This window comes from Lytechinus pictus, chromosome 5 (genome assembly GCF_037042905.1).
Source record: "Lytechinus pictus isolate F3 Inbred chromosome 5, Lp3.0, whole genome shotgun sequence".
In the NCBI taxonomy this organism is placed as follows: Eukaryota; Metazoa; Echinodermata; class Echinoidea; order Temnopleuroida; family Toxopneustidae; genus Lytechinus; species Lytechinus pictus.
This window is the reverse complement of record NC_087249.1, coordinates 45,865,426-45,873,477: the sequence shown is the minus strand read 5'-3', so window position 1 is coordinate 45,873,477 and position 8,052 is coordinate 45,865,426.

Genomic DNA, 8,052 nt, shown 5'->3' with positions numbered 1-8,052 from the left:
ACGTCCTTAAGGGAGCTCAGGTCACTGGCTTCACGAAATGCCAAGCGGAATTTCGACGGTATTATCCCCGTACGGCATAGCCAGTTAAGAGCTATACCTTAATCCATGCATGTTCACATCTACAAAAGATCGACTTGGTGATACGAAAACGAACACTTTACATCTTCTTTGTTCAAATCAAAGCATCGCCAATTTCATTCGGCGTTCCCCAGGCATGTTAAACAGGTAAAATTGTTTCCCCGGCCGATGTGAAGGCACTTTTGTTAAAAGCATTTTAAGATGTATTCATTGACCTTCGAGTTTTTGTATCGCCCTTTTCCTCGCGGCAGTACCCTCCAGATATTGAAAGCTCCCCCAAGGAAGCGCTTTTCTCCTCTTACTTTTTTATCGTTTTGTTTAGAATACTTAGAATTACTTAGAATTCTTGCTGAATGAAATGCACAATAATCAATCTTCATGATGTTCTTTTCTTGTGATAATTGATCGAAAAATATTTCACGCGTTGCTTCGCCACTTCTGAGCAGTTAGCCAGATAATATGGCACTACTATAGAGCCAGGAAGTACGTGTGGATGATATTTCTCGGAGCATTGTAAAAATGTGCTACATAATTATGTTCTTTGACAGGCCGTGTTGCTAAAAAATATATCCAAACATGTGTTTAGTTGTTTGTTTTGTTCTGTTCTGTTTTCTCGCCTGTGGTTTGGAAAATCGTAATGGTTTGCACATTTCAGACCAAGATCAGTGTAAAAACACGGTGTTAAAACCATCATCAGTATCATGTGATAAGAATACACCATGGATATGATGAAATATTGATTCGCAAAATTCATAACAATCAAAATCGGTCATAAATAACACCAATGTGTGTAATACTAACATCATGAACTAAACACTGATGTAACAGTATCAATGGTGTGGCTTTCTCGTAATACCAGTCTAAACACCACTGTCAGTGGCCTTTATAAGTGGTGGAGAATAAGGTACACTGTTAATACTAACATCATGAACTAAACAATGATGTAACAGTATCAATGGTGTGGCTTTCTCGTAATACCAGTCTAAACACCACTGTCAGTGGCCTATATAAGTGGTGGAGAATAAGGTACACTGTTAGAAAATGTATCCTTAAAATAAAAGAAGTTCCTGCAGCAGAGTCTCGAGAACACCTGTAATCTTACCAGATTGCGTAATCTTACAGGAAATTGGTATTTGGTGTATTTAACCTTACAAATGTCCTTAAAGAAAACACCCTTTTCCCCTTTTTAAACAGACCTGTTCTGTTGAATTGCAGAAAAAATTCATGTTTTATGAATTTCCAGAATAATTTTGTTATTGCTTTCTGCAAAATCTTCTTTTTTTTCTGTAAAATCAGGGTTTTTATGCGGTGTATGGTCTCCAAGTTATGTTGAAATTCGCAATGATCACATTAAGTGTAATTTTTTTTTTTTTTGCTTATAAACAATTCCAAAATGAACGATCGCTTGCGCTTGAACTGATATTACACAATCTTTAAAGTTATTGTACTGGTATACTATGCCGATAATAAGTGTAAAAAGAAGGTTATGTATGTAAATTTACATTACGTACTTTTTGAATTATGAATTAATATTGATCTGTTAGGATATTGAACCCCCCCAATAAATATATAATTATATCTTTAAAAATCTCCAAAATATTTCACCAAAAAAATGCATGCATGCAGCGGGCCCTTGTTGTTAAAATTACAATAGTATAAAACATAATTGCTCAAAAGATACTTGTATTTCAATTATAGTTAACTTTAAAAGGCCTGTATCAAGCTGAAATCAAACGTCACGCGTTAACTCTCAAACATTCATTTGATTGGAATCTGCTCCATCAACACGACAAAAAAGTCAGCTGAACAGAACGAATTGTACAATCTATCGAAGTGTCCTCCTCACTAAAACCGGAAGTAAAAGTACATCGTTGCTTTAATTGTGTGTAGTGTATTCTTAAGACTATCGATTTTTCCCAAGAAAGTCCGGCCGTCCGCTGGCTTTTGCCAACACCTGCCAACTGCCGTATGAAATGGTGCACGCGACGGGGGTCGCAGGAAAATAAATCGGGCAGGGAGGGGGGGGGGGGTAATTGGACCCCTCGATCTATATGCCAAGGGGGGTAACTTACGCATAGGCCATTAGAGTCATACTTTGACCTGCATAACAATGAGCCACGATGGCTGACAAGCTTAATGTACTTTTCCCTCGTTTGGAGAAAGCGTAAAATGTGGGCCATGTCAAGTCAAGGCCTCACTCTCATATCTGGCTTTGGGGTCCTCGGTGACATAAAAAGGTTCAGGGATACATGCATTATTTTAAAATTCATCTTTTTTAGTATTGTTTTAGAAAGATTTGAAAGGATTGGATATTATGGTTATTATAAAAATGCGTGCATATAATGAAATAACAACAAAAAAGTATGCATTTTGTCGTTAGGTACAGCCTGTGTCACTGTCTAGTAAAAGTGTGAAGAAACATATCTTTCCAGACCCAATTAGGGTAAAGGGTCAATTATTTGCGATAGTATATTGATTTTATCACCCCAGGTTTATTTTATGATTAATCGTCAATTTAAAAGGCTATCAAAACTTGTCTCGCTTGCTTTACTCGCTTGTTTTTCTGAAATAATTCACCCTATTCAAAACTAAGACCCTCAAAATATGGGTTTATCATCCGACTGTTTCTAAACATTACCAGGTTTAAGTTTATAATACGGTTTGTTTATACGTTTCTCAAACCTACTAAGATCCCGTAATGACGATCTGTCAATATCAAATTGGTCATCGATTTCAAGAATCATTTATTAATGAAACGTTTTATGAAAGGTGATCCAGGCGTTTGATGAAAAAGACAATTAAAAAACGGGTAATAATAATAATACTTATTACTTATAATACTTACTACTTATACGGCGCTTTTCCTTTATAAGGTCCAAAGCGCTTATAATGAAAAAAATTAAACTCCAAGTATTAAAAAAAATGGTTTTGCTCATTCTAATGGCGGTGTTTATGTCAACCATTGAAAAATATTTTCTAAGAATTTGCAGGAAAACAAATGGGAGACATGTAACAGTCTGTTAATGAATAGCAGCCATTGAAGCAGGCGGACACTCATTTCAGATGACAATACGGTATCATTCAGCGTGCTTCCGCGCCCAATAACTCGCGCATGAATGCTTTCCCCCGACAAGATTGTTCGCGTCAATATTTCTTTCTAATGTGAAACAATGGTACACCTGAGACTTCCATTTTATGTTACTTCCAAATCGTTGAATCTATAATGTAACTTTGAATTCTTAACCATGAAAAGACGCCAAAGCAGTGGTTTTCTCCTTTTTTTTTTATTTCAATGGTAGTCATTAGAACTCAAAATGCATTAAAAGTGCATCCCGTTATTGCACATTTTGCTGGGTATTTTTTCTCAAACATAATGAAATGTAATTTTCGTCCTGTATACCTTTTTAATTACACCAACTCCTGCAACTTTTTGGGGATTTTCTTCGCTTGTCGGGATGAAATCAATAAGAAAGTGGCGTAGTTCTAGTCATAGACGATGCGTAAATATAAATAGGGTGGTTACTTGGCCAGTCACCATGAATGTCCATAAGAAACTCGTATGCGCTATGCGTTAAATCATAATTTCCTATGCGCTATATACAAGAGCAGCAGTATCACCCTATATAGCAATTAACACAAATATACGAGTTTAGTGCTAGTTTCAGTATACTTGATATTCTATTTCTACTATACTAGGAGTTCTATGACATTTACTCCAAAGACAATTGATCCGCTCTTAATTCCACACACTAATCGAATGACGAGTACGACAAGACTCAACAAGAGGGTTGTAATCTGATGGAAGAAGAAGAAGAAAAAGGAGACCAACATCAACCCTGCATTTGAAAATATACCCTACCCTAAGCCTAACCCTAAACCTAACATAAAACCCTATCCAAACGCCTAACCCTAACCCTACATCTTAGACGAAACTAAGCCAGGAGCAATTGCTACAGAAGCAAATGTCGTGTCACCAGTAGGGGTAGTAGAAGGGGTGGTCGTTGGTGACATAGAGGTAATAGAAGTAGTAGAAATGGTATGGTAGTAACATTCAGTGACCATAACAGTAGTAGTATAGTGTTGGTGGTGGTAGTAGTAGTAGAAGTAGAAGTAGTAGAAGTAGTAGTAGTAGTAGTAGTAGTAGTAGTAGTAGTAGTAGTAGTAGTAGTAGTTTTAGTAGTAGTAGTAGTAGTAGTAGTAGTAGAAGTTGTAGATATTGTAGTAGAATTAGTCGTAGTAGTAGTAGTACATAAGTGTACTTATTTTCTGTTCTTGTTTGTTTGTGTTATTGTTATTTTTTGTTTTATTTTATTTTGAGAGGTTTTTCTTCTCTCCTTTTTGCCTAAGCCTCTTGTATTTCCTCTTTTTTTCCCCGATAATGAACACGTCTTTGGCGCGATGGGATGGATGCGAATAGTCATTCCCTCGAGACAACTCGGCCTTCGGGTCAAGGTTTAGATTGAATCGCTCCCCGCAAAAGTTTTTATCATTTTCATCTTTATCATATTATCTAATTGCATTTCCCCGATAACGCCACAACTCCCTGAAAAGCTCCCACTTGTCTACTGTCGCCTTAAAGAATACCTTCGTCTTTCTCACTCAATCGTTAAGGTAGGTAAGGATACAGATGAACACCTCGACAGTGTTTACCTATCTCCCGCCCACGACCCCCTGGGAGGGCCGAAGGTGTATATTGCGATATGCAATGAGGACAGGTGCTTAGAGGCCGAGAGAAAGATACTGATTAATTTCTGCTCGATGAAACATTGTAAACAGGTTTGCATACATTTAAATTCTAAGAAGGAATTTCGCATTTTGTGCCTAGCAAAAAAATAAGTACTGCATCATTGGAATTCTTGACTCGAAAATATGTAAAATGGTTCGGCGATCAGAAAGGATGTTGCATGTTTACTTATATAGCATACATGTACGTGAAAGCTATGCCTCGACAAACCCAAAGATGTCCAAAGCACAAATTGATGATCCATCCCGCTCCTTGCTCAAAATGGTTCTGAAACTCTCAACATAAAAAAGAGTGTTGGTCATTTACTCTTCACTCGGCGCTCTTGCTATTAAACGTTGCAGTATACAGTGGCATTGCGCTTACTCTCTTCATTACGATTAGATGAACGGAAAACCTATTATGACTTCTGATGTTGAGTATTATTATGTCAGTTTTTCTCTCCAGAACTTTACAGGCTACCCCCCCCCCCCCTCACTGTCTCTCTCATCTCCCTTTCTTCCTCTTTCTCTTCATCTCTGATCGCTAAGGATAATATGTAATCCAAATACAGATAGAACCAATTAATTCCGGATATAATATATACAGTGCTCGCCAAATATACCGCAGACATTGGATGGATCCATTCCGTTGATGAAAATCTGTCACGTTTCTGATCCCCTGAATTTGGTTTTGAATAACCTACATTTTGACTCGCAGATCGGTATATGTTCTCATTGGCAAACTACATACATACATAATCGCCAATATTGCGTGTGTGCTAAAAATGAATATGCCATTCAAGTGCAGCAGATTTCAGAAATGCTCGTTCGCACTTAATACATATACGTTTATTCGGGCTAAGGTATTCCTTTTTATTCCCGAAACAATGATCATTATAGCTTTAAAAAACCATATCAACAGTGCCTATCCCGTGAACAAAAAATGTTTTTATCCATGTTCAAGAATGTTCTGGTGAGCGTTTCGTGACTCTTGTGGTACATTTCATTCGACAAATGATGTTTTATCCGACAATTACCATAAGAACTTAGCCAATCAAAATCAACTTGTCGGACAAAACTGTTAAAGAAACGCTCCCCTCGTGTTCGGTTAGAATCCATGGTAAAATAGGGGGGCTAAAAGGATTATTGTTTTTATGATACCTTGATCTTGATACTTTCGATTTGACAGTGAATTTGTACATATTCTAGGAAATGGAATGAAAAGTTAGTACGTTAGAAAAAGTAATTCAACCATCTTCTGGAAGTACTTTCCTTGTATAAGATAATTGAGGTATTTCTTACCTCCTCCTCCTGATAAAAATACACTACACTCTAAATTCCAAAGATTTAAGATAAATCCAGATCGGCTGTGAATAGTGACCAGCCGAATATTACATTTAGATTTACACCTTATTGAATTAGATCTAAATCTAAAAGACTTGAATTTAAATCTTTTGAGATTTAAAAGTTAATCCTTAAGATTTAAAATAAATTCAAAATTTGACAGGTCACTATTCACAGTCGATCTGGATTCATTTAAAATCCTTGGAATTTAGAGTGTACGCCAGTACCTGTTTTTTTTTTCATTTGTAATTATCCTCATTGATATTCCCAAATGTCTTGCATCTGTATTTCATTATTTCATTACATTTCATTATTTCATTACACCCGGTAGGATGTGAAAGTCATTGTAGCTTGTCCATACTGTGTGCGCCTCACCGGCGACTGACTGGAATACTCCCCAGGGAGTGGAGGATGTGCACACATTGTGTGTGGGAATGACTGATTGAATCCGATGACCGGGGTAATAATATATATGTAAAGCGCTTAGACACGTCGTTCCGATGTATTAAGCGCTATATAAAAAACCGGATTATTATTATAGTCTAAATATGTTTTTTCCATATCCTTTTTAATGTTTTATCTGTCGGTGTTTTATTGTTCATGTTTTTATTTTGTTCTTCATCAGTTTATTCATACTGCGTGTTTCGCGTGCACTGTTAATTTAAACAACGCTGTTTACCATGTGAATCGCACAATAGTTGTTTAAACATTTTAAACAAGTCTTTAAAGTCCTAAACAGCAAAGTTTAAACTCTATTATTTAATTATCAATAAATTGAGCATGGTTGTTTAAGATTTTAAACACCTGTTTAATCTGTTCAAACAACTACTGTGCGATTCACATAATAAACAGCGTTGTTCAAATTATTTTTAACAGTGCGGGACATCATTTGATTCACAGACTTATTGAAATAGGTTTAACGTAAATGAATAGATCAATGACATGATTTAGAATAACCAAACATGCACTAGTGTTCATACCTAGTAAAGAGGTTATACATGTATTTCTCATCGGTACTACTACATGATTAATACGCCGAATTATTAAGGTTATCAATCTCAAGTGCCAAGTAGCGAGGACGATACTCGTTTCTCGAACAGGATTTTCCCCTCCCAAGTGACAAGTTCATCACACTTGAGTACTGGGATTTGCTTCATCTCCTTATTTTCAGTTAATTTATTTAATATCATATAAATTACAAAATTATAAAGTAAGACAGAGCACCAGAGATAGATCAGGTTTAATCCAGAATTCACCTGCGATGGAAATTCACTGATAAGCATGGTTAGTACACAAAACCCACTCGTTTTATATTTTAATCCACATAAATACTCCTCACCACCTGTCCCTTTATACCTCGGTCACATTTGCTCTACGGCGGCCGAACGGCAAGTAGAAAACTGCCGTTTTAACATTATTTGTACCAGCTGCATAATATGTAGATGGTGGTTTGAACAAAAATGAATAAAACGGCTGTTTTCGACTCTCCGACTCTCCGAAAGGCCGCCGTGGAGCAAATGTGACCGAGGTATTAGTCACAAACTTTCCCTGTCCATTTTAAACGTGGACTTCGCATGTTAAGCGGTTAAACCGAGTGACACGATGATAACCTATAGGGCGAAGATACGTGACATCGAACTAGGGGCGGGGGAAACGTGATAACTCAACCCCCCCCCCCCCCCCCACCAATCCTTCCCCAACCCTTAACTTAAAAGTTTGCTGCTTGAACTCGTTCCAGTTATCTTACACTTAATTGAATTGACAATTGTTTCAAACGTCAAATATGACTGCACAAAATGAAGATAAATACAAAATGTATTTTCATGTCAAGTTCTCTAGGCACAATTTTTGTTCGTGGTGTATAATGTTTGGTTGTTTGCGAGAGGGCGCAAATCATACAGCCTTAAC